This window comes from Oryctolagus cuniculus, chromosome 11 (genome assembly GCF_964237555.1).
Source record: "Oryctolagus cuniculus chromosome 11, mOryCun1.1, whole genome shotgun sequence".
NCBI classification, from domain to species: Eukaryota; Metazoa; Chordata; class Mammalia; order Lagomorpha; family Leporidae; genus Oryctolagus; species Oryctolagus cuniculus.
The window spans coordinates 29,354,267-29,381,454 of NC_091442.1; the positions used below are offsets into that span (position 1 = coordinate 29,354,267).

The 27,188-nt window shown below is 53.8% G+C and overlaps 1 long non-coding RNA gene across 3 annotated transcripts in view; it reads right to left on the reverse strand.

Annotated features, from left to right (window-relative positions):
* Positions 1 to 12,032: 12,032 nt before the first annotated feature.
* The window catches only part of LOC103348222 (uncharacterized), a 29,704-nt gene continuing 14,548 nt past the window's right edge, over positions 12,033 to 27,188 (reverse strand). For 2 of the 3 annotated variants that reach the window (XR_011379745.1, XR_007919373.2), the window contains 3 exons: positions 25,026 to 25,243; positions 23,806 to 23,957; positions 20,781 to 21,002 (listed from right to left, as the gene is read on the reverse strand). This is a non-coding gene — a long non-coding RNA (uncharacterized lncRNA). Of the gene's footprint in view, positions 13,417 to 20,780; positions 21,003 to 23,805; positions 23,958 to 25,025; positions 25,244 to 27,188 lie in introns of those variants that run through there. The other variant, XR_007919374.2, reaches the window with a different exon arrangement.

Below are 27,188 nucleotides of genomic sequence, written 5' to 3' on the forward strand. Positions count from 1 at the left end.
GTGATAGAAACAGAAAGAAGCCGGCGCCGCGGCTCACTAGGCTAATCCTTTGCCTTGCGGCGCCGGCACACCGGGTTCTAGTCCTGGTCGGGGCGCCGGATTCTGTCCCGGTTGCCCCTCTTCCAGGCCAGCTCTCTGCTGTGGCCAGGGAAGGCAGTGGAGGATGGCCCAAGTGCTTGGGCCCTGCACCCCATGGGAGACCAGGATAAGTATCTGGCTCCTGCCATCGGATCAGCGTGGTGCGCCCGCTGTGGCGGCTATTGGAGGGTGAACCAACAGAAAAAAGGAAGACCTTTCTCTCTGTCTCTCTCTCTCTCACTGTCCACTCTGCCTGTCAAAAAAATAAAATAAATAAATAAATACTTAAAAAAAAAGAAACAGAAAGAGGAGAATGTGAAGGAGGGAGTGGTACATGATGGAAGCAGGATGGGCTTTGCTCAGCAGGGGTGGCAGGGGGTCTTCAGGAAGTTTCTCCTGCTGAGGGGCTTGCTCAGCTTCCTCCCCCCAGCCCACCCCCTGCCCTAGTGAGAAGCTTTGAAGCGCCTGTATTTCCCACCCTCCTCCTCCTTGGAGCCCTTCCCTCTTTCCTCCCATCCCCCTCTTCTTCTCCCAGGTCCTCCTTTGCCCTGGAGTTGGGAAGACTAAGGTTGGAGGTGCTATGGCTTCTTTCTGTCTGGCCCATCTTCTTTTCCTACCCTTTAAAGACGAATGGATGCCTACTATGGGCTGAGCATCATGGTGGGGGATAACAAATGGGGTGTGGGGGGGACACCCGTGGCCAAGGGCCATTCTCTGGCAAGGAGGTCAATACACAAGGGGAGTCAATACACACAGTGGGTCAGGGCCTTATCAGCCTGGCAGGGGATCTGTTTGAGCCCCAACATCGTTCACTACAGCAAAGATAAGGGGCAGCAATCTCACATACCCTGCTGGTAACCTCACACCCTGCTGAAAATTGGCATAAAACTTTCAAGAGCACCGTGTTAATACTGAGTGGAAGGCACACATGCCCCGGGGACCCTGGCAACTCCACCCCAACCCCATCCCCTAGAGGAATTTGGCATGCACATGAGGAGATAAGTACAAGAAGGTTCCTTGCAACATAGTTTGAAATCCACATAAGTTAGAGATAAATGAAGTGTCTATCTTAGGAAAAATTGGATAAATCCACATACTGGAATATAGCTGGTAAACTAGCAGGAGTTATCAGTATCAGGTATAACCCTAAAACATAATGTTGTGGGGCTGGCACTGTGACATAGTGGGTAAAGCCACTGCCTGCGCCCATATGGGCGCGGTTCGGGTCCCAGCTTCTCCACTTCCAATCCAGCTCTGCTCTGGCCTGGGAAAGCAGTGGAGGATGGCCCAGGTCCTTGGGTCCCTGCACTCAAATGGGAGACCTGGAGGAGGCTCCTGGCTCCTGGCTTCAGATCGGTGCAGCTCTGGCTGTTGCAGCCACCTGGGGAATCAACCAGCGGATGGAGGACCTTTCTGTCTGTCTCTCCCTCTCTCTGTAATTGTACCTCTCAAATAAATAAATAAAATCTAAAAATAGGATGTCAGCACTGCAGATGGAGGCTTAGCTTACTACAGCACAGCGCCAGCCCCTGTATGGAGTTTTAAAACATGCAACAATTATGTGATGTGTTGTTCTTATGTGTTTGTGTGTATGCATGCATGATGTATACGCGTACAGATACACAAAGTGGAAGTATGAGAGCATGTCTGGGAATGCTAATACTCAATATGGCATGGGGCTGGCGCTGTGGTGCAGCAGGTTAATCGTATGTTTGCGGTGCCAGCATCCCATATGGGTGCTGGTTCTGGTCCAAGTTGCTCCTCTTCCAATCCAGCTCTCTGCTATGGCCTGGGAAAGCAGTAGAAGATGGCCCAAGTCCTTGGGCCCCTACACCCACATGGGAGACCAGGAAGAAGCACCTGACTCCTGGCTTTGGATCGGCATAGCTCCAGCTGTTGCGGCCATTTGAGGAGTGAACCAACGGAAGGAAGACCTTTCTCTCTGTCTCTCCCCCTCACTGTCTGTAACTCTACCTCTCAAATAAATAAATAAAATCTTTAAAAAAATACTCAATGTGGTATAGCAGATAAAGCTGCCACCTGCAGTGCCAGCATCCCATATGGGTGCTGGTTCGAGTCCAGCTGCTCCACTTCTGATCCAGCTCTCTACTATGGCCTGGGAAAGCAGTAGAAGATGGCCAAAGTCCTTGGGCCTCTGTACCCGCGTGGGAAGACTGGGAAGAAGTTCCTGGCTCCTCGCTTCAGATCGGCCCAGCTCTGGCTGTTGCAGACAACTAGGGAGTGAACCAGTGGATGGAAGATCTCTCTCTCTCTCTCTCTCTCTCTCTCTCTCTCTCCCTCTCCTTCTCTCTGTGTGTAACTCTTTCAAATAAATAAGTAAACCTTTAAACAACAACAAGAGTCAATACAGAGTAGTGGGATTTGTACCCAGATTGCCCGGATTTGCCACCTGCTTCTGCCTCTTCCTAGCTGTGCAGTCTTGGAAAAGCTAGTTAACCTCTGCCAGCCTCAGTTTCTCTATGTGCAAAGTAGGAAATGGCAACTGTGTTAGTCAGCTCTTGTTGCCCTGCTGCTGTGGAACAAACAACCCTGAGCCAACGGCTTTCAACCATAAGCACGGGGTTTTCATTCACAAGCCTGCGGGTTGGCTGTGGCTATGCTGGGTGGGTTGGGTTCGGGTCTGCTCCATGTCTTCACTAGCAACCCCCCAGGTCCTGTTCTTTCCATGGCAGAGCTCGCATGCAGAAGACCGCTGAGCCGAAACACAGGATGCCTTCTTAGTCTTTGGGTCAGTGCTGGCTCGTTGCCTCCACCCACATTTCCTTGGCTGAAGCAAGCCACAAGGTTAAGCCCAGTGGGATGGGAGACTCATGCTCCACCCACAGCAAGCCAGGGCAAGGGCATGGGGAGGGAAGGACAGTGAACAAACAGCAGCACAGTGGTGCCTCCTCCCTACAGTTAGTTGGAGGATTCAATGAACGGATGGATCTGCAGGGCTTAGGGCAGTGCCTGGCACACAGCAGGAGGTGTATATTTACTAATCAGGAGAACGGTGAATTCCTGGAGAAAGAGAAAGAGGGGACTGAACTCTATTTGTTATATTTCCTTTTTTTTTTTAAGATCATAAACAACAACAAAAGCAGGGGGTGGTATTTGTTTTCTAGAGATGGCTTTTTTAAAAATTAATTTATTGGAAGGGCAGAGTTACAGAGAGACAGGGAGAGGAAGAAAGAGAGGTCTTTCATCCACTGGTTCATTCTCCAAATGACTGCAAGTAGTCCTGGCCAAAGCCAGGAGCCTCAATTCCATCCAGGTCCCCGACTTGGGTGCAGGGGCCCATGTACTTGGGCCATCTTCTGCTGCTTTCTCAGGAGCATTAGCAGGGAGCTGGATTGAAAGTGGAGGATCGGGGCCAGCGCCGCAGCTCACTAGGCTAATCCTCCGCTTTGCGGCGCCGGCACACTGGGTTCTAGTCCTGGTCGGGGCGCCGGATTCTGTCCCGGTTGCCCCTCTTCCAGGCCAGCTCTCTGCTGTGGCCCGGGAGTGCAGTGGAGGATGGCCCAAGTCCTTGGGCCCTGCACCCCATGGGAGACCAGGATAAGTATCTGGCTCCTGCCATCGGATCAGCGCGGTGCGCCGGCTGCAGCGTGCTGGCCGCAGTGGCCATTGGAGGGTGAACCAACAGCAAAAGGAAGACCTTTCTCTGTCTCTCTCTCTCACTGTCCACTCTGCCTGTCAAAAAATTAAAAAAAAAAAAAAGAAAGTGGAAGATCGGGACTCAAACTGGTGCTCATATGGGATGCCAATGTTGCTAGCGGCAGTTTAACCCACTACGTCACAACAAGGCCGCTCCAGGAGATGGCTTTCGAGATGGGTGGAAACTGGCTCCTGAGACAGGCCGGGGTGCTGGGAAGGGACAGGCTGTAGGAGGGGTGGAATACTACAGCCCGGACCTCAGGCGGCATCTGCATTTGGGACTCTAGGAGGGGTCTCAGCACTGTTCTGACATGTGGGAGATGCTCTTAAGGCACTTGGGGAGAGGGGGAGGAAGCAGTGGTGGGGACAGAGGTCAGAAAGAGAGAACAGTGGGAGCCCTCACCCCAAAGCCAGGGGGACACTACCTGGGGGGCTGTCCGCAGCAGCCACCATCCCACTCTGGCCCTGGCTTTGCATCTGGGGCCGGTGCTGTGGGATGGAGCAGACACCCTTGCTGTTTCTGCGCTGGGTTTTGCCTCAACCCCTGCTTCTGAGTGGTAGGCGCTGCAGGGCCCAGTCCTCTGCTGCCCGGATCTCTATTCCACCACCCCCTGCTCTTCCTTTGCCCTTGGCTGGCTCGGCCTCCACCGTCAACCCTCCTCCTAGGATCCCGACTGCCTGGAGGAGTGCATAGAGGCCAGGGCAGGAGGGAGGCCTGGGGTGGTGTCGGCTCTCTGGGGCCAGGGAGGGGGCAGGAGGGAGCCCCTCTTGGCTGCTTCCCTGCTTTGCCTTGAAAAGCTTCCTGAGCCTTCCTGGAGGGCAGGTGGCCAAAGGCTGGGAGAAGGTGGACTCACTTCCCTCTCAGTTATGTGCTTACGAGGGCAGGGCTGGCGCTTCACATGTGGTTTTTTGTACAATCAGGTTATCAGGTAGTTGGTCATTAGCGCGCTCGTAAAGTCTCCTGCTGTCTGACTCACAGCCCATAAGCTGTGGTGAGCCAGCAGGGATGGAGCTCAGAGGATGAGCCGTCCAGGGCTCAGCCTGTGGGTGTCAGGTGGGGATCCTCTTTGGGGCTCAAGTGTCACAAAAATCCTGGGTTTTAGAATGAGCCTGCTTGTAGTTTGAGCGTTGGTCCCTCTGTTGGCAACCGCGTGAGCTTGGGCACGTTGCTCTCTCTCAGCCTCATTTCTGTAGGAGGGCTGTGGGAGGAGTTTTGTGATGCTCGATTTGGCTGCTCTGGGTGGTCCCTGAGGACAGGCAGGTGGCGGGCGGCCACCAACTTCCAGGATTCAGTCAGTCCTCAGTTTCCCCTCGGAGTTCGGCAGTTGCCACTCAGGCAAATGGATGGGTGTGATTTACTAAGCCGCTGTGCTGGCTTCCCAGGGCCGGGTGATGAAGGACCACACCCTGGATGGGCACGAACAACAGAAAGGTATCCTCTCGTGGTTTTGGAAGCTGGAAGTCTGAAATTCAGGTGTTGACTGAGCTGTGCTCTCTGTGAGACTCTCAGAGAAAATCGACCCCTGGCCTTTGTCCAAGTCTCTGGCGTCACCAGCAACCCTTGGTGCTCCTTGGCCGGCAGCTGCCTGGCTGTGGGCTCTGCTTGTTTGCCACATGCAGTTTGTCCTGGGTGTCTGGCTTCACATGGCCTCGCCCTGTGTGTGTCTGTGTCCAAGTCCCTTCTTATAAGGACACCAGTCTTGCTGGATTTGTGCCCACCTCCTAATGACCTTAATTTGATTACATCCACAGAGATTTCATTTCCAAACAAGGCCGTGTTCACGGGCACCAAGGATTAAGTTTATAATGTATTGAAGGGGGGCACAATTCAATCCATAGCACCCCTTTACCCATGACTCAGCAATTCCACTCCTAGGAATGCTCACATACTTAAAGAAAAAAGAATGGTTAGTCCATGAACATACATGTGCTAGAGTGTTCCTAGCAGCTATATATATATTTTTTATTTGACAGGTAGAGATACAGATAGTGAGAGAGAGAGACAGAGAGAAAGATCTTCCTTTTCCGTTGGTTCACCCCCAGTGGCCACTGCGGCCAGCTCACCGCAGTGATCCAAAGCCAGGAGCCAGGTGCTTCTCCTGGTCTCCCATGCGGGTGTGGGGCCAAGCACTTGGGCCATCCTCCACTGCCTTCCCGGGCCACAGCAGAGAGCTGGCCTGGAAGAGGAGCAACCAGGACAGAATCCGGTGCCCCAACTGGGACTAGAACCTGGAGTACCGGCGCTGCAGGTAGAGGATTAGCTTAGTGAGCTGCGGCGCTGGCCTGCACTTCATTTTTTAAAAATATAAATAAAAAAAATTCAGCTTTTGGTTTGCTCAGGGGTCAATGACTTCCACAGGAGCCTCATGTGAAGTAGAAGGCTGACTGGGTGAGTGTTTTTTTTTTTAATATTTTTGAAGATTTATTTTTTATTTATTTGAAAGACAGAGTTACAGAGAGAGGAAGAGACAGAGAGAGAGGTCTTCCATCCACTGGTTCACTCCCCAGATGGCTGCAATAGTCGGAGTTGCACTGATACAAAGCCAGGAGCCAGAAGCTTCCTCTTGGTATCCTATGTGGGTGCAGGGGCCCAAGGACTTGGGCCATATTCCACTGTTTTTCCAGGCCATAGCAGAGAGCTGGATCAGAAGAGGAGCAGCCAGGTGTTGAACTGGCGCCCAGTGGCATGCCGGCACTTCAGGCCAGGGAGTTAATCTGCTGCGCCACAGCGCCAGCCCCTTGTTTGTTTGTTTGTTTGTTTAATGATTTATTTATTTGAAAGACAGAATGACAGAGAAAGAGAGGGAAAGACAGAGATCTTCACTTCATTGGTTCACTCCCCAAAATGGCCACAGCAGCCGAGGCTGCTCTGTGCTGAAGCCAGGAGACAGGAACTCCAGCCTGTGTGCTTGAGCCATCATCCGCTGTCTGCTGGCACATTAGCAGGGAGCTGGATCAGAAGCCGAACAGCCAGGACTCAAACTCATGCTCCAATATGGGATGCTGGTATCGAAAGTGGTGGCTTACCCTGCTACACCACAATGCCAGCCCCCACTGGGTGAGTTCTAACGAGGATTCCTGTGAGCCAGGGCCCTGTGCCTGTGTCACTGGGAAGTGAGGGAGACAAACTGGCCCACAAGGTCTTCAGGACACCTTTGGAGGTGCTGCTGGTTGATTATGCCTTGCCTCGGACTGGATGCTACACAACCAAGCAGGTTAAAACTTGACTCCCATGCCTCCGTCTTTGCGGAAACGAGCGGGTCCCTTGTGATCTAGTCTCCTCGTTTCTAAAGTGGGTGTACTGGCTGGCGCCATGGCTCACTAGGCTAATCCTCCGCTTGCGGCACTGGCGCCCTGGGTTCTAGTCCCTGTTGGGGCACCGGGTTCTGTCCCGGTTGCTCCTCTTCCAGTCCAGCTCTCTGCTGTGGCCAGGGAGTGCAGTGGAGGATGGCCCAAGTGCTTGGGCCCTGCACCCACATGGGAGACCAGGAGGAAGCACCTGGCTCCTGGCTTCGGATCGGTGCAGCGTGCCAGCCATAGCAGCCATTTGGGGGGTGAACCAATGGAAGGAAGACCTTTCTCTCTGTCTCTCTCTCACACTGTCTAGGTGTGATAGTTAGAGAGAGAGAGACAGAGAGAAAGGTCTTCCTTTTGCTGTTGGTTCACCCTCCAATAGCCGCCACGGCTGGTGCGCTGCGGTCAGCGCACCGCACTGATCTGAAGGCAGGAGCCAGGTACTTCTCCTGGTCTCCCATGGGGTGCAGGGCCCAAGCACTTGGGCCATCCTCCACTGCACTCCCGGGCCACAGCAGAGAGCTGGACTGGAAGAGGGGCAACCGGGAAAGAATTCGGCGCCCTGACCGGGACTAGAACCTGGTGTGCCAGCGCCGCTAGGTGGAGGATTAGCCTATTGAACTGTGGCGCCGGCCAGAAAAAAAAATTTAAAAATTAAAGTGGGTGTACCGACGCTCCTTCCCAGGGTGGTGAGAAAGCTGATGAGAAGCTGTATTTAACGTCCAGGGGCAGGTGTTTAACTTGGCAGTTAAGCTGCTGCTTGTGATGCCTGCATTGCATATCAAAGTGCCTGGGTTCAAGTCCTGAGGCAGGGCTGGTGGGACTGGCGGCAGGTGCCTGGGAGTGAGGTGTCTTCTTGTAGGAGCTGACTCAGGGGATGCAAGGCAGGCTGGGAGAAGGGAACAGGACTTGATTTCCAAGAAGTCACCCTTGGAACAAGTGGGGATTGCAGTGTACAAGCAAGGGGAGGTGGGGCACAGGCATGCCGTTGAGCCCTGGGTGTCCCATCTCTTGCTCCCTTTTCTTGCTGAATTAGTCAGGGTTCCCCAGAAAAGAGGAAGCAACAGAACCAGTATACAACAATGTAACTCTCTCTTTCTTGGGAAGTTGGTTTTAGGGAATCGGCTCACACACTTATGGAGCCCAGCAAGCCCCAAATCTGCAGGGTGGGCTGAGAGACCGAACCCCAGGGGAGTCAGTGCCGCAGCTCTGGTGGCAGAGCTGTCTGCTGGCAGCTTTCCCTCCGGCTTCAAGGAGGTCGGTGCTGTTTTATTCAAACCTTCAGTTGGTTGGTTGGTTGATCGATTGGATTTAGAGCCAGTGGTGGGTGCTGGCACCGTAGTTAGGATTCCACTGCACTCCACATTCCAGCTGCCTGCTAATGCACACCGTGAGAGGCAGCAGGTGATGGCTCCAGTGCTTGGGTATTTGCCACTCACGGGAAAGACCCAGACTGAGACCCAGGCTCCTGGCGTCAGTCTGGTCAAGCCCCAACTTTTGCAGGCATTTGAAGAGTAAACCAGCAAGTGGAAGATCTCTGTCTGTCTGTCTCGGTCTCTCTCTTTCAAATTAAATGAAAATAAATTTTTAAAATGCTAATGTCATTCAAAAATACTCTCACAGAAGCATCCAGATTAACGCTTGGCCAAATGTCTGGGGCACTGTGGTCCAGCCAGGTAGACACATAAAATCAACCTCCTTACTGAAACGACTTCACTGAGCAATAGGAAAGTGGCTCCCGGGAACGGGCCCTCCCTGGTACTGGTGCCGGGGGCTTGGTGCTGCGGTGATGGATTCACATGAATCTTCCAGACATGTTTTCATGCTAAATGTTCTGCTCAGCTGACAGAGGAGACAAGTGAACCTTGCCCCACGCGATGGGAGACATCGGGCCCTCCCTGATCCCTTTGCCCAGCCAGTACACCCCTGCCCCAGCTGCTGTTGGTGCATGGGATTGTCCTTGTCCACACCTAAGGAATTTATACCTCCTTCTCCCATCCACAGTCCTCCATCCACCAGGGTGGACAGCGACAGCCTGACATAGGGGCTTCGAAACCTGCTTATCTCAACAGAGAACAACCCCGGACCACCCACCCACAGAGCTCCCTGGGGACCAGGCCGAGGCCAGACGGGGCTGAGACAGCGTCCTTGCTGAACACTCACCCTGCCCTGCTTGTGGGACGCATCCCTTTCTCAGGCTCTGAGTCTATGGAGCAGGACCTCAGACACCTGCTAGCCAGGAAGTGAAGCCCAGGCCTCACTGATGTCAAAGCAGGCTTCCGGAAGCCCCACGTGGCTCAGTGCTCCTGGGAGTGAAAGAGCTCTCTGGGTGAGGAGCGAGCAAGAGTCCCAGCCTTTAGGAAGTCTGCTCGCTTCTTCAGTTCCCAAAACACAGCACCAGCATCAGACTCAGGGCCTCTACCCAGTCTATTGGGTAGACTCCCAGCCCAAGGCCTCTCAGAGCGAGGAGCTGCTGCTTTCCAGAGCAGGGCCCCAGACCTGCAGCAATGGAAATGGACTTGAAGTCCTGAGCTGCTCCTTGGGAGACCGTGTTTGCCAAACCCAGGCGGGCGGGCGAGCTGCCTGGTCAGCCAGCTCCGGGTCTCGGCTGTGGTCCGAGGCCCCCAGTTCGTGGCCCCTGCCTGTGGGGGCTGAGTCACACCCTGGGAAGGCTCTGCTGCATTTTTCCATAACTCCGAGGTTTGGAAGTGCCCCAGTCCTGCCTGTTCCAGTTAGACTCCCCCCGCACACCCCGACTTTCCCAGGAGGCCTACAGCCCCCTCGCAGACAGCTACTTAAGGACAGCAGGGAAGTAAGAGCCGGGTCGCCAGGTCAGGGGCAGGGGAGAGTCTGAGCCAGGGAGCACAGAGCTCAGGCCTCGCTGGGGAATCATACAGGCGGCTGTGGGGTGCGGACACACTGCTTGCTCGCCCTCCGAGAGGCGTCTGCTCCGCCTGGCTGGAGAGGACAAGGCAGGATGGCGCCCCAGCTGGCAGAAGGCCTCCACTCGGCACAAAGAGGGGTTAGGTGGGCTGATCTCTTTGGCTATGGAGCTGTACTGCAGCCTTCTCCAGGGAGGAACTAGGGGAGGGGCCCTGGAGTCAGACAGGCCTGATGAAAAGCCTTTGCTCCATCCTTACAATTTCTGTGATGCTGGGAAAGTCACTTGATCCCCCAGAATCTCAGTTTGCTTATCCATAAAATGGGTGGCCATGGCCACTGCTCGGGCTTGTTGTCTGGGATGGCGCAAGTCAGATGAAGGAAATGGCTCAGCCAGAAGCAGAGGCAGCCCTGGCAGAGTAGGAATGCCAAAGAAAAATGCAGCCAACTTCACCAGGAAGGAACTAACGTGTTTTTAGGGCCATGGTGACAGACACAAGGCCACTGCTCTCCTGTCCCAGTGCCCAAGCCAGACATCACTAATCATATCTGCACTTCTCAAGCCTGGATGGAGGCTCCAGATGGAACCTGGGTGTCACCCCTGCCCTCCAGCTGTCATGGAGGAGACACCAGGGGTAAAAAGAACTTACAGGAAAGTTTGCCTTTGGGAGTCTTCCAGCTTGAGTCCCAAGAACGGAGATGATTTCTGATCGAGCTGCCCAAAGGCTCTGTCATTTTCAGGTGCCTGAAGCTACTGAGCAGAGCCCAGGCTTGGTGTGGGCCTCCCAGGCGAGCTCTGGTGAGGCAGGGCGGGCTCAGCATGGAGGGGAGGCTCCCCTCACCTTGCCGAGGACAGACCCTGAGAGAAGGATTCATGTGCACGCGGCTTATTTGCAAAGAGACCCAGGACTGCAGGAGACTGAGGAAGTGAGACGGCGAAGAGGAAGCAGTGAGGGTGCTGGGTACTGAGCATCAACGCCTGTTCATCAGCAGCAGAGGCTTCTGGGGTAGGATGTTCACTCCTGTGACACTGGTGCACAGGGTGGAGTCAAGTGGCCAGAGAAAGCTCCTGGTCCAAAAAAAAAAAAAAAAAAAAAAAAAAAAAAAAAAAATCACAGCTACCGTAGTCAGACGTGACAAGAGCCAAAAGCAGTGTTTCCCACACACGGGACTCAGGAAACTGGGATCCGCCAGTGGAGATCCTGGGAGGCAGCAGGTGATGGCTCAAGCAGTTGGGTCCCTGCGACTCGCCTGGGAGACCTGGACTGAGTGCCCAGTTCCTGGCTTCAGCCCAGCTGAGTCCTGGCTGTTGTGGGCACCTGGGGAGTGAACCAGCAGATGGGAGCTCTATCTCCACTATATCTCTGCCTTTGCCCTACTCTGAATTGACACCTTTTACAAAGTCATCTGCTAGCTCCTCCCACTGAGAGGTGGAGTCTGTTTCCTTTCTCTTGGACTCTGGTCTGCACTTGTGACTTACTTTGGGCCACAGAAGGTGGTAAAGTGGTTTGTTTGTTTGAGATCTATTTATCTATTTGAAAGGTGGAGAGAAAAAGAGAGAGAGAGAGAGAGAGAGAGAGAGAGAACCTTTCATCTACTGGTTCACTGCCCAAATGGCTGCAATGTCCAAGGCCAGACCAGGCCACAGCCAGGAGCGTGGACTTCTATCCAGGTCTCCCACATGGGTGGCAGGGGCCCTAGCACTTGGGCCATCTTCTGTTGCTTTCCCAGGTACATTATCAGGGAGCTGCATCAGAAGCAGAGCAGCTGGGACTTGAACTGACACCCTGAGGTGCAAGCATTACAGGTGGTAATTTAACCTGCTGTGCCGCAACACCAGCCCCAGAAATGAGGCTGAGTGCTTTCTGAGCCTGGGCCCCCAGAGGCCCTGGCTACTTGTGCTTGGTCTCTTGCTGCTGCCGCCCTGTAAATGAGCTTAGATCATCCTTTGGGAGGACGAGAAACCACACGGAGCAGACACAAGCTTCCTAGCTCAGGCCATCGTAGACCAGCCATGACCAACAGAGATGCCGACTAAACTCCAGTTGACAGTAAACACATGTGCGATCCCAGACAACAGGCAGACCACCCAAAGACCCATAGGCTCCTATAAATGCTTCTTATTTTCAGCCAGCAAGTTGTGGAGGGATTTATTACACGGCCTTAGCTGCCGGATACACCCAACGCACGTCTCAAGCCTCCTTCCCCAGACACTCATTCTGACCCAGTGCATGACAGCAGCTGCTGGCTTCGCCTCGCCCTCCACGCAAGCCTCCCTCGCAGCCACAGTCACTTCCTCCCTGTCACTGGGGCTGCCCTGGTGCCCTCTTCGAGGAGGCCGAAATCTGCGAGTGTGTGTGCACTCGCACCCAGGACCTCGAGGGCTCGTTTCACAGCGTGGACCAGGCTTCCGCTCTCACTGAGGCCTCCCTGAAACCCAGGCTGTGTGTCACCTCCAGGAGAAGTTCCACGGGCAGGAGCTGGGGCCTCTCTCGTCTTGAAGGCTGCTCCTGTCTGATGCGCAGGCTACACCGGGAGGGTCCAGTTCAACCCCAGAAACTTCCCTGTCCTGTCTCTAAATCCAGCAAGAATGGTGAGTCGCAGCCCCTCCCTGCAGAGCAGAGAAACCAGCGTCCCCGGCCGGACCAGCCTGACCTTGCCCGGGCCCTTCCTGCCCAGTGGCCCTCCCTTGTGACCTGAGCTGCTCACGGGGCCAGCTCCCTCTGGCTGCCCAGGACTTGGCGAGTCAGAGCGACTTAGGACATGACGCAGATCTCTGATGCTCAGCTCTGGGCTCTTTCCACCCAGTGTTTATCGGCCAGGGCGTTTGGTCACAAACCACAGAAACCGACTCTGAGTAGCCTAAGCAGAAGAGGGATTAGAAAATGACGGGATTGCTCAGAGGGACCCACCACAGGAGGAACGTGGCAGGGCGCCGCTGCCGCTGGTAGTACCATCTTTGCCAGTGGCCGTGTTCTCAACAGTCTCTGCTGTTCTGTGGCCTTAACCCCACACTCAGCGCTGGGAGGCAAGACCGGGCCGCAGGGCCTGGGTTTGGCCTTGAGCTTTCATTGCTGCATAAAGCGAGTCCCGACGTTGGGATGTTCACTTTCCAAGTGAATGGAGGAGTTCAGATGTTGCAAAGCCCCCAAAATGTGATGACTACACTCTACTGTACTCTGTCCTTTTAGGATCCTCCACGTGAAGCCAGCCCTCCGCTCTCTCCTCTCTCCAGGCCCTGCACACTCAGGTCCTTGCGCCTTGTCGTGTTGCGTTCCTGACTCCTGATTTACAGAGTTGTAACTGACCAGCTCGTTCAAAGGTAACTGTGTCAGGGCAGGGAGGAGGGTGGACAAATAAGTCAGAGTGGGGACGGCAATCATCTAAGCTTTCAAGTGTGGCTGCATCGCTGCGTCGATTCTGGCAGTGGTGAAGGCTAGTGACAGTCTATGTGTCCACTCGTAGGGAAATGACTCACCATGGTTTGTCCGTACTCCAAAATACTACCTGTGGGAAAAAAACAAGAGCTCCAAAACACAGCGGCAAATGGAAAAAAAAAAAAAAAGGGCATGTTGCAGGGGTGGGTGTTTGGTCCAGCAGTAAGATGCCCGAGTCCCACATTGCAGTGCGTGCTTTAGATTCTAGGCTCTGACTCCCAATTCCAGCCTCCCACAAAAGCAGACCCTGGGAGGCAGCAATGATGGTTCAAGTAGTTAGGGTCCCTGCCACCCATGTGGAAGAGCCAGACTGCGTTCCGGCCTCTGGCTTTGGCCCTGGCCCAGCCCCAGCTATTGCAGGCATCTGGGGAGTGAACCAGCAGAGGAAAGCCCGTCTGTCTGTCTCCCTGCCAAATAAATTAAAATTTAAACAAAGAAAATGAAGTATGATTTAGACTATATCTAGAGCATATAAACACAGGCATGTAAAACAGCCACGTGTTGCCTCTGGTGAGGAACTGGAGATCAGAGGGAGAAAGTCAAAGGGAACCTAACTTTCTTTGTAATGCTTCAAATTTTTACATGAAAAATGTGTTCTAGTATCATTTGGATAATTAAAAATTAAATACAAGTCTTCTGACACATATTCCTACCCCACGTGTTTGGGTCCCCAGAGCTGTGTTGAGAGAGACGTGAATCGATCAGGCAAGCAGTGTTGAACATGTTTATTACTTGATCACATAGCTCAAGTCTGGTACGGTGTGATAGTCTTTTTTTTTTTTTGACAGGCAGAGTAGACAGTGAGAGAGAGAGAGACAGAAAGAAAGGTCTTACCTTTTCCATTGGTTCACCCCCCAATGGCCGCTGCGGCTGGCGCACCACACTGATCCAAAGCCAGGAGCCAGGTGCTTCTCCTGGTCTCCCATGGGGTGCAGGGCCCAAGCACTTGGGCCATCCTCCACTGCACTCCCAGGCCACAGCAGAGAGCTGGCCTGGAAGAGGAGCAACCGGGACAGAATCCGGTGCCCCGACCGGGACTAGAACCTGGTGTGCCAGCGCCACAGGCAGAGGATTAGCCTAGTGAGCGGCGGCACCGGCTGGTGTGATAGTCTTCTCTGTCTGCTCACGTAACTGCATTTTAGTGATGAATCCCACAGGGCACGTGACCTTTGTGGAGTTCAGGCTCTCACCTTTTCTGTAGGTTTCAATCAGAAAATATCCGAGCTGTGTGATCTTCAACAGGGACTTAACTCCTCTGACCTTTATTCCACCTCGTTTTCACCTGGGTTCCTCCAAGCAGAACCTGAGACAGAGGCTTGGGAGTCTGTAGTTTGGGAATGGGCCCTTGGGGAGCACGAGGGAGGGACCAGGGCCCTGCAACAAGGAAGGAGGGGAAGCCAGTACCAGAAGTGTCACCAACAGGGAGCACTGCTGCGGGTGTGTGGGGCTTGATGAGAGAGAGAGAGAGAGAGAGAGAGAGAAACTGCTATCTTGGCCAGCGCCGTGGCTCACTTGGCTAATCCTCCACCTGCAGCGCCATCACCCGGGTTCTAGTCCCGGTTGGGGTGCCGGATTCTGTCCCAGTTGCTCCTCTTCCAGTCCAGCTCTCTGCTGTGGCCCGGGAAGGCAGTGGAGGATGGCCCGAGTGCTTGGGCCCTGCACCCGCATGGGAAACCAGGAGGAGGCACCTGGCTCCTGGCTTTGGATCAGTGCAGCATGACGACCATGGGAGCCATTTAGGGGGTGAACCAATGGAAGGAAAACCTTTCTCTCTGTCTCTCACTAACTCTGCCTGTCAAAAAAGAAAGAAAGAAAGAAAGAAAGAAAGAAAGAAAGAAAGAAAGAAAGAAAGAAAGAAAGAAAGAAAGAAAGAAAGAAAGAAAGAAAGAAAGAAAGAAAGAAACTGCTATCCTCTGGTTCACTGGTTTACTCCCCAAATGCCTGCAACAGCTGAGGCTGGAGCCAGGAACCAGGAATTCAAATCACGTCTCTCACGTGGGTGGCAGGGCCCTAAGCACTTGAGCCATCATCGAGTCTTCCCCAGCTCCGCCTTGCTGAGAAGCTGGAGTCAGGCGCTGGAGCGGAGACACACAGCCCGTCCCTCCCGTGTGGAATGTGGACAGCTTGACTACCATGCTGAACCCGGCTCCAGCAAGGGTGTTTCGAAGTGGTTTGCAAAGAGTCTAACACACTCATCTTTTCACATGGGGAGTGTGTGCCTCCTCTTCACAGGGATTCTGTGAGGACTGGGCTGAATTCCATACCTGGAGAAATGAAGGACCTGGGGTTGGTCACAAGGAGTTGGAATGAGAACCGCTCTGATGGGTGGCTTCAGAGCGGGGCAGACTCAGAGACGGGGATTAGGGAAGGGACATAATTTTGCGTGATGATCAAAGGAAGGTGAGATGGCATTCGGGGTGGGAGGAAAGTCTGTGGAAGCAAAGCTTGGAAGAAAGAAAGAGCAAGATTTATCAGAGGATACTTTGGAGCCCGGGCTTTGGAGAAATTGGTGAGAAGAGAGTGCGGTGTCAACTTCACTAGCAAGGCTTGTGCACCTGGAAGGAGGGATTTGACCTGCGGAGTACCTGGGAGCTGCGCAGAGGACAAGTGGAGGGGATCAATTTGCCTTTGCTATGTAACAAACCCTCCCCAAGTTGAGTGACTCAACACCCGAGTCGTTAATTATTTCTCAGCGGGCTGGGGTCTGCTGGGTGACTCCTCTGGCCTGAGCTGGCTCTGCTGGCACGGTAGTCCTCCCGTGTGTGTGGGTCAGCTGACAGGCTGGCCTGGTGCCAGCCAATTCAGGATGGCATCACCACGGGGTTGGTATTTGGTTGGCTGTTGGCTGGGCCCTTGGAGTTGAGGGGAGGGTCCCTGGGCCACACGTTTTCCCATTCTGCTAAAAGCGAGCCAGGACCTACTTACATGGTAGCTGGACAGATTTCCCAGAGAAGTGGAAATGCATACGGCTGCCTGAAGCCTACACTCCGAACGGGCAGTTGTCACTTCCATGTTCCTGAGGCCAGCCCAAGCAAACAGACGCTACCTCTTGACGGAAGTGATTCCCTGTCGCATTGCAAAGGGTGAGGATTCAGGACAGGGAATGCTTGTGGCCTCTTATGCCACTCATATCTCATGAGGGTTTGTGGGTAGTGGATGGACCAGGAGATAGTAGGAAAAGAGCCCCAGGGACAAGTGGACTGGACTGGCTGGGAGGCAATCACCAGAGTGATTAGGAAGTGGGGACGGAGCATCTACTCACCTCTGCCACTGGGCAGACCTAGGGTGACAGCGAGGAGAGGGCATGATGCAGAAACAAGGTTCTAAATTTGGGGCCTAGTGGCTGAGGCAAGGGGTCCAGCCCTTCACAGAGCTAGGGATGTCAGCAGGTGGCTAATGGGAGAACGCTGTCTGATTCTGAGCCTGCACGGAGAGGTCCTGGGACCTGGGCTGGAGGCAGCTCAGGTGAGCATTTGACCCCAGAGGCCTGGGTTACTTTGTCCTTTAACATCTCCCAGGCTTGCTGGTCCCCTCTGTGGAGCAGGGGAGGAATGCTAACCTTGCAGAGCTGCGAGGGAAGAGCTGAGGCTCCGGCTGGCAACATTTTTGGGCTGTGCCCTTATTAGTGGTTTTATGGACATGTTGTGCTTTTTATTTGAGAGATTAGCCACACAGAGGAGGATCTAGAAGGGAGTGGGGAGGGAAAAGAGGAGGTCTGTTTGGGGGAATGGCTGCCGTTAGGAAGCGAGGGGAGTAGAAAGTTCAAGAAAGAGACAGACACAGCGCTGGGCTCCTACAGAGTCCCTGCAGCTTGGGGTGGGGTGGGCTCAGGACAGTGGCAGTGTGCGGTTCTCAGCGGGGCTGGCTCTGTGCTCTGACTTTGGGATCAGAGAGTTGGCAGCCCGTGGGAGGGCAGTGGTCTCCACGCTGCAGACTCCTGGGTGGTCTGGGCCAGCGTCAGCACAGCTCCCCGCTCCGCCCACCCCCCTCCTCCCTGCTGCTCTGGAGTCCAGCCGCGTCACTGCATCCAGATGTGGCCGGGAACTTTTCCAGAAGCATGGAGAAGGCAGAGCAGCGGCCAAGCTCCTGGCTTCTTGTCCTCCCTCCTTCGGCTACCCCTCCCTGGCTCCTTCCACCACCAGGTCAGGGGCCGGGTCCTCGGAGGCCCAGGGTGGATGGATAAATAAACACTTGGTAGGAAAAAACCTGAGCCAGACAGATGCATCTTTGTTCGTGCTGGAAAGAGTTTACATCTCGGGGAGCGGGGAGCAGTTCAGCAGGAGGAAGTGAGCTGTCTTCTCAGCTGGGAACCCGCCAGGACACTGGGCATGGGGCCAGCCAGGGCCTGGGCGGAGCTGCGGAAAACCTCCCCCTTAATGGGAACAGCCTGGGCCCTGGTGTCTCACTGGGATGGAGCCCCAGTTGGGGGGAACAGACAGCTGTTTTATTAGTAACAGACCATGGGAACCAGGTGGTGCTGTAATGAGTGAGTTCTCCGAGCGGCTGGACCAGAGCGTCTCAAACCGTGCTGTGAGAGCGAATTCCCTGGGGCTCTGGTTAAACTGCAGATTCCCACTGCATGCTTTGGGGATGGGGCCTGGAACTCCGAGTTGCTCACTGGTTCTCCGGGGATGCTGATGCTGCTGGCCTGGGGACCACATTCCAAGTGGGGAAACTCCAGACTGACATCTAAACTACGGCCTCACTTTTCTATGCTATGCTGCGTGTATACGCTCCTGAGACTTTTCCTGCTTTTATGGTTGGCTTGTTCTTATTATGAGAGAGAGAGAGAGAGAGAGAGAGAGAGAATATCTCCTGGTTCACTATTCAAAAACCCGCAATAGCTGAGGCTGGGCCAAGCCAAAGCCAGGAGCTGGGAACATAATCCAGGCCTCCCAAGTGAGGGACCTCCAGGAACCCAATCACTTGAGCCATCACTTGATGTCTCCCAGGGTCTGCATTAGCAGGAAGCTGGAGTCAGGAGTGGAGCCTCGTGTATTGAATCTAGGCGCCCAGGTGTGGGCCATGGGTGTCTTAACTGTTAGACTAAATGCCCAGCCTGTTGTTTTATTTCAAAAAGTACTAGGGAAGAGATGCCGTGGAGATGCCCCTTCCTATCCAGTCCTGACCATGCCAGGCTGATGTGCCCCAAAAGGATTGCACTGCCATTTATGACCTCTTTTTTAAGGTGGGAATGACGGTAGTCAGGAAGGATGCCCACGTGCCTAAGCAAACAACAACCACACAACTGAAGTCCATGCAGTCTCTCAAGTCCCGAGGCAGCATGAGGGAGCAGTTTGCCCGGAGGTGTTGTACAGGTATCTTACCAACGAGGGTGTCTGGCAATGACCTCCACCTGCTCTGGAGACTCTGCCTGCCAGGATCCCAAGCTGTGTCCTGAGACCAGCAGACCTCAGCCCACAGGTCTGCAGTGTGAGTGGGCAAGGCTCACAAGAGGGGAAGCTCATGGAGACACTGAAGAGACCTGTGGTCTCAGCACCGTCGTGTCCCCCACCACCCTGGCCCCCGGCCCACGGTGGCACAAGAAAGTCAGGGCTGGGCTAGCAATCAAATTCCAGTTTCAGGGCAGATTTGTTCATGGGTATGGTCAGCCACAAAACAAAGAAACTATGTGACAGAGATTTTGCCAACATCTCAATACAGTTAGAGGGAAATACTTTGTGTCGAATAAACTTGCAGCCAAAGTACAGAAACAAAAAGTATATAAAGGTAGGCAGTGAAAGGTCTTTTCTTATCCCTGCACCCAGCAATCCAATAACCTCTTCTAGGGGCCAGTGGTGGTGGAGTCTGGGCACATCCTTTAAGAGATGTTTTATGAGAATGCAAGAAAATCTCTATCACCTCCTCCTCTTTTTCCTCTGTCTCCTATGGGGTGTTCTACGTCTTACTTTTTTTCACTTTACACATAATATATCTTGGAGATTCTCTAACTCCTTTCTTTTTATTTTTTAATTTTTAAAAAGACTTATTTATTTGAAAGAGTTACACAGAGAGAGGAGAGGTAGAGAGAGAGAGGGGAGAGAGAGAGAGAGAGGTCTTCCATCTGCTGGTTCACTCCCCAGTTGGCCACAGAGGCTGGAGCTTCGTCGATCTGAAGGCAGGAACCAGGATCTTCCTCTGGGTCTTCTGCGTCGGTGCAGGGGCTCAAGGATTTGGGCCATCCTTCACTGCTTTCCCAGGCCATACCAGAGAGCTTGATCAGAAGTAGAGCAGCCAGGTCTCGAACTGGCGCCCATATGGGATACTGGCACTATAAGTGGTGGCTTTACCTGCTAAGCCACAGCGCTGGCCCCTGCCTTTCTTTTTAAAAGTTGTATAGTTTCATTATATATCATAATTTGCTGAGCAAATCTCTAGTTGATGGCCACTTGATTGTAGGCAACTTGGTTGCAGACAACTTTGGTTTTTGTGCAGTAAATCCCTTGGTAGCCTAACTTGCTCTCAGTCCTAAGTCTGTCCCGAGGATGAGGGTCACAGGGTATGTGCATTTGTAGTTTTGATGACTATGAAGGGCCTTCCAAAAGTTCATGAAAAATATGCATTATGTAAAAACAATGCATGGATTTCCGAAAAATGTTTTTGCACCCATATAAATTTATCATTTAATTCCATTTTTCCATGAACATTTTCTCAAATTGATCTCCCCAAAGAGGTGGTCCAAACCATGTGAGAGCTATTTCCTTTACGTCCCAACACCTGTGCTCAGAGACTTCCTGATCTTTGCCAACCTGTATGTCAAAAATGGGAACAGCTCTCTTTGAAACTCTTCCTTCAGCGCCCAATAATTTATGAGCCAGAGAATCACTGCATTTATCCTTTCTGGGCCAACTGACCAGGTGCTGGGGATCCAACTAAGACCAATGTGCTAATAAAGACTGATGATCAGGTGAATGTGGTGATAAGCATATGACTTCTCAAGACAGCAAGCTCACACCTCAGTGTGCACACACTTCAGCTGAGGGCCTTGTCCACCTGCAGGTTCTGATTTGGTGGGCCTGGGTAGCCTCTAATATTCTGCAGTTCTAATGAGCTCCCAGGTGTTCCGGGTCTACATTTCAGGTAGCAAAAGCCTACCTAGAACAAGGGTTGGCAAATGTTTCCTGAAAGGAACCAGAGTGAATAGTTTCGTCTTTGTGGGCTGCAGGTGGGTCTCTGTTACAGCTATTCAACTCCACCTGTGAAAGTAGTCCTAGGCAATATGTAAATATGGGTGTGGCTGTGTTCCAGTAATGCTTTCTTTACAAAGTACACAGTGGCCTGGATTTGGCCCATGGTTTGCTGACTCTTGGCTTAGGGCACCGTAGGCACCCACAGGCTTATGGAAGCAATGAGTGAGCTGCTCTAGGGGTTAGTGGATGCCTGAAAGAATGGTGTACTAGTCAGCTGTCCTACCTAGAAAACAAACATCAGTGCTTACATTGTTATTCGTTTATTTACCATGAATTTGAGAGGGAGAGAATGAGAGAGGAGAAGGAGAGGGAGAGAGATCCCCTCTGTTGGTTCACTAGTCAAATACAACAGCCAGGGCTGGGCCAGGACGCAGGCATTCAGTATCTGGGTCTCCCAGGCGAGTGGCAGGGACCCAAGGCCTTGAGCCATCACCTGCTGCCTCCCATGGAGTGCATTAGCAGGAAGCTGGAATTGAGAGCAGAGCCAGGACACAAACTCAGGTAGTCTGATAAGGGACAGAAGTGTCCCAAGTGGCATCTTGAAGGCTACTCCAAACAACACCTGCCTTCCAAACCAGTGTTTAAACAGAGGTAATGAAATGCAGGCGACTGGTTACACAGGTGGATGAGCCGAGAAGCCAGTCAGGGGCAACTCAGAGATCAGCAGCCCCAGGAAGCCCCGGCTGCCCGAGGGAGGAGTGGGAAGGGCAAGTTCAGGGTCTCAGGTCACCCAGTAGGAGCTGGGGCCATGGTGGGCACATCTACTGGGTGTTCTGAGTAATGAAAACCCCATGGGGCCCGAGACCCTGGGAAGAAAGACCCTGCCATCTTCCTTCTTCCTGCCCTTCCACCTCCCACCGTAGGTGAAGCCCAGCCGCGATCCAGTCTTGCTGGGTTTTCAGCCTTCAGGAAGAGCATAGGGAGCCAAGCCGTGATCTGGAGCCAGCAGGCCTAGGCCCAGCCAACGGGACACTCAGTGAGTTCTGAAGTGTGGGTCGGTGACCAGGCATACCAGGGAGTGAGGGTGGGTGTTTCAGGCACAGAAAGCAACCTGAGGGTGTGTCGGGTGAGGGGTGGCAATGAGGCTGCCAGGCAGACCACTCCTTTAAGCTTGAGGGCAGGGGTTGGCAAGCATCTCTGTCGCATAGTTTTCTTTGTTTTGTTTAAGAAGAAAATGGAAAAACCATTCTAAGCTTACAGGCCACACAAAAATAGACCACAGGCAGCATGTGGACCACAGGCTGGTGCCTGCCAACTTGGTTTGCGAGATCCACTTTAGAGTGTTGGGATGGAGCAGACCAGAGGCTGAGAGAGGAGACAGAGCCTGGGAGGGAGGTTCCAAAATGCCAGGCGGGAGCTGGTGACAATTGGTGACTGTCATCGTGATGGAGAGAAGGAGGCAACTTAGAGATGCAGGACAGGCCATGGAGTGTCCGTCGGAACAGCCAGGCCTGGGGGGACTCGTAAACTGCCGCTCTGAACGGTGGCTCGGAAGCCCTTTCTCCCTCACTTTAGGGAGCCACAGGGAAGTCCTGTCCTCCTGGATAGTGAGCTGCCCTGCAGCCCTCCTTCCCCTGCCCAGTCCTGCCTTCAGGTAGAATGGGGGGCGGGGGGGACCAGGCTGTGCTGCCCCTGCCCAGTCCTGCCTTCAGGTAGAATGGGGGGGGCAGGCTGTGCTGCCGCTTGCTGCCCAGATGGTGGTGGCTCCCCGGCGGTTCATTCCAGGATATGGGTACGGAGCCGCTCCTGTCCTCACTTTAGTCCTGCCAGCATCGTCCGACCACCCTCCTGTGAGGGTTGGGTCCAGAGTAGAGATGAGGGCTGGGAAGCCCCTCATGCAACCCTGGGTTCAGACACCTGCTGGAAACCCCTGCCTTCATCTTGACCACTGGGTCAGACAGGGTTGGGACGGTGTCTTAGGTTGAGTTCCCCTAGAAGCAGACCCTAAGACAAAGATCTGGACGTGGATGGTTCGGTGAGGTGAGGGAGGGAAAGCAGCCCCCACACCAGATGCATTATCGAGCCAGGTACCACTGAGGGCAACTGGGGCTGAGTCCTGCAGAGAAGCCCTGGGGGTCAGAGAAAAATATGTGCTCCAGAGTTCTCCTGCCTGCGGGGGGGGGGGGGGGGGGGAGCTGGGGTGTTTATAGCAACTCCTCTGAGCTACAGATGGTGGGCTCCTCCAAGGGTGTGCATTCGCCGGCACCTCCAGCCTGCCCCTGGTATTCTGCAGTTGGGGAGCGAGAGCACTCAGGCACGGGCAAGCAGGTTCACAGTGGAAGGCAGCTGGAGCTCCTTGAAGTGTGAAGGCCCCAAGGAGATGGGCATGGTGCCTATGGCATCCGCGGCAGATGGTTATCATCTCTGTTCCCAAGAGGGCAATACTGAGCAGCCACGGCCCCAAGTCGTACAGCAGGTGCGTCACAAATGGGAGATTGGAGCACGGAGCTGGGGGTCCAGTGGTGTCTCCCACTGGTTTCTAGCCTGCTGTCAAGGGCGTGAGAGGACCTGCCCTTGGTGTCGAAGGCTGGCTCTGGTTGCCCCAGCTACTCACCTGCCCACCTGCTGAATTCCCTCCCCTGATGATCCACTCCCCACTTGCTCTCTCCGCCTAGATTCCAGAGCCACCTATGGGGCAGGGGAGGTCCTGCAGGACACACACCTGTGGCAAAGCCTGACTTCCTCACCAAGTGCCTCTGTGGGGCACGCAGAGCCGGGGATGAGGGGACGCAGGAAACAGCTGGGAGCTGCGTGGTGGCTGGGCAAGCGTGTGCTGAGCAGAAGTAGACAGAATGGGACAGAGGCAGCATGGGAGGCACTAGGAGGACCACGTGGTGGGCTGGGCAGGACCCGGGACCCTGCGTGGAGCTGGGAGCAGATGGTGCCCGCCCAGTACCGAAGGCGGTGTGTGTTCGGAGTGAAGCATCAGCCAACCACTCAGGGGTACCCTGCAGGATCACGTACAGGGCTCAGTAGGCCCCAGGACCTGCTGGGTCCCCTGCTGGGGAGCACAGCTTTCTCCATGCCCCATGAGTGCTGAGGTGGATGGTGGAAGACAGCACAGTTCTCCAGGAGCCCCTAGTCTGAGGTGGGGGACACAGTCCCGAATCCAGCTGGCGAGTCCCGCCTTGCTCAGGGTAGCCTGCCAAGTTTTGTGCCTGAAGTCTTTGATAACCAGCAGTGAGTGGGGGCAACCAGAAGCTCTATCTGATTGGCCCAGCAGAACCCTGGGGGCTGTCACACCACGCCCACCCGACTCCCAAACCCACCTGTTGTGAGCATTAGCAAAGGTGGCTGTTGCAGTTGCTTCCTTCCTTGGGTCCTGGCCCTTTCACAGCTGTGCCTTTGTGGGTGCTCCCATCAGAGGATGGAATCTGCTCTCCAGCCCTTGAATCTGGGCTGGTGGATTAGTCAGGGTTCTCTGGAGAGGCAGAACCAACAGAATGTGTGTATATATAGACAGATCTATTTTAAGGAATTGGCTCACACAATTGTGGAGATTTGGTAAATCCCAAATTTGCAGACTAGGCCGACAGCCTAGAGACCAAAGAGGAGTTGTGGTTTCTATCTGCAAACAGTCTGCTGGAGAAGGCCCACTTGCTGGGGACAGATCAGCCTTTGTTTTGTGCAGGTCTTTACCCAAAGCCCATCGATTTCAATGTTAATCACATTAAAAAAAAAAAAAACTGCACAGAAATATTCAGAATAATGTTTGACCACGTACCTTGGCATTATGGGCCAACCAAGCTGACACAGAAAGTTAGTGACCATGGTTGGCCTGTCACTTGCTTTGGGCCATAGAATGTGGTGAAAGTGATACTATGAGCCTGGAGCTTAGGCACTAAGATGCCTTGCTCAATTCTGCTCGCTTTCTGGAGTTCTTCCCAGCCACTACATGAACGGTCTTGGGATGAGTGACGATGTGGGACAGAGACAGGCCAGCTGACTCCAGTGCCAGCCATATGCAAAAGGGAGCCCAGCCGACACCAAACTGCCCAGCAGGGCCCAGTCCAACTTGCTGACCTGAAGAACTGTGAGCTAAGGAAACAGTAGTTTGTTACACAGCAGAAACTGACAGTCCACGTATGCACTGCCCCCAGGACAGCCTGGTGGCTGATGAGTCGACCTTCGCTGATGGCAAGGGCAAAGGCAGAGAGAAGGCTATTTCAGGCCTCAGGAAGGCTCTGTGGGTGTCTGCATCCATTGGTGGCATGCGGGGAGACACTCCTCCACCTTGAGCTTTAAAAATAGCTCTGCCCAAGCATTTTCTGGCCTGGCAAACTCCCACAATAACATGCCAGGGCAGAGGGAGGGGCTGGCAGCTGGCAACCAGGAGAGCTGCACACTGGGGGTGAGGGAAGCCAGGGGCTGGGCCCTGGAGACCACTCAGTGGGCCTGGGGAAGTTTCAGGGTTGGATTTTAGGGTAGGGAACAGGAAAAGAACCTGCAGAGAAGCAAACCCGGGTCAAGTTCTGCCTCTGTTGCTTACCAGGTGTGTGTCCTGGGCCAGGTCACTTCACAGTTCAGGGCCTCAGTTTCTCCAGCGGCACAGTCGGGTTTTTGGGGGCCTGAAGCTGATGTGATTTGGGAGCCTTGTAAGCAGAGGAATCAAAACCGTGATTACAAAATCGCAGGGCTTTGGAAGGGGCCCATGCGAGTGAGCTTAAGCTTCATTAACTTTGCCATAAATTGCTTCTGGCTTCCTCACTAGGAAAAAAAAAAGAGAGTGAGTTAATAATACTGCAGGAACAGGATTGTTTGGAAGGTCAAAACAACATAGCGGGGGCCCTGGGGTGGGATCTGGCAGGAATGCAGCTTTCCATGAGGAAGGGTTCATGTGGCAGCTGGTGGGTGGCCCCTGGGGGACAGCCGAGGGGATGAGGGGTGGGTGGGGAAAGATGTGGGGCAACCCTGCTCCTTGGGGCTTGCAGGGGCTAACAGGCAGAAGAGTGAGCTGACTTAATGGAGTATGTGTGTTGGGGGTCCTTGTGGCGTTCTGGGGCTGAAGCAAGGTTGTGCCAGGGTTCTGGACACAAAGGAGAAAAAAGGTAAGTTTTCTTTGCTAGAGTACAAGGCTGAGTTGGGGTTTGGGCAGAGGTTCAGATGTGGTTCTGAAGTGGGCAGGCATATAGGTTAAAATTGATTAGATTTGTGAGCTGGAAGACCATGCCTTCGCCACGCCCCTGTGTGTCCTCATCCCCCTACCTGGCCACACCTGGGTGCCCACCAGCCAATCAGGTTCATTGACCACTCCCCTTTGGAAGTGGGTTAAAAGCCTAGGGCACAGTGTGCCCGGGCCCTGCTCTTTTTCCCTGGCCTCTTGCTAGGAAGGCGGCTTGCTGTAGCCCTGCGCCTCCAGGGCGCATGGCCTTTGGGCCATGTGCTCTAGGCTTCCTGGCCCAGATGCTCTTCCATGTGGCCGGTTCCTGGTGCTCAGTATGAACCCCAACTCACTTCTCTCTCTTCTCCTATGCATCTTTCTCACTAAATAAAAGCTTAAAACGTACCATGCTGCCTCATTTATCTGTGAGGGTATTTAAAATTCTTCTCTAAATATTAGGCAAGAACCCTCTTGGGCTTATTAATATCGGGGATTTAGTAATAAGCCCGTGGTGAAATCATAAGGCACCCCAAATTCCGGTAGCACATGTGACACCCCGGACAGCATTTCTAGGGAACTTTAACGGGCCACATTTTAGTGTAGATTTTAGAGGGTCTTTTCCGATTTCAGTTCCAGGTTTAGTCTCATGGGTTCAGTCTCTGGGCTGTGAAAGGGATACAGAGCCGTTCCTCTTTGTGATAAGTAGGACAGGGTTTGAACCACTAGGTCAGGCCATTGCTGGGAAGAGGGTGGAGAGTGTAACTTGCCAGGGGTCACCCATCAGCCCAGGGCATGTCTCAGGCCAAGGGGCCCGCGTTTGGAGCAGTTGGTGGGTGGGTGCCTCAATCCAGGAAAGGGCATCTGGGGAGGGCACTGATGGAATCTACTACAAGGGCCCCTCCCCCATCTCTGCACACTATGCAGACCTGTAATGACCTGTGGTCTGGGGCTGGCAACTTGTGGAGGCCCAGGGAGACAACTGGATGAAACTGAAGGGGGACCACTGGGCTGGTCTTCAGCATAGTCTGGCAGGGGCTGTGGTAAGGTGCTGCCCCCCAGCGGCTCCTAAGGAGACCTTTGCTAAGCTCAGGAGAGACAATCAGGGACTTGCAGAAATGTCTGGGTCACGGCGAGAGGCCCTGGAGCACCTGTCGTCTGTGGAGGAGGCAAAAGCCCACTCAGTGTGTGTTTTTCCTGTTGCTGCCACTTCATTTGTGTCCTGTGGGCTGCTGGGCCTGGAGGAGCTCTGGGCACATATGGGAAAACTTGGCCTTGTCAACTCCAAGTGCAGGATGACATCCAAGGCCATTTGCAGGATCAGTTGGGAGGTAGCTCCCCAACCTAGGGAAGGACCAGACACTCAGCCCAATTCTGGCTGTGACCCACTGGTTATTCATGAAGGAGGGAAGTCAGGCAGGAAGGGATGGCGGCTTGCTACAACTAGGGTCTATCACCAGAGGCAGTGTCACGTGCCTGGTGAGATGAGTTTCAGAAACACACACACACAACATAAACAACTGGAGCAGATGGTGTAGATAGGAGTGTAAAATG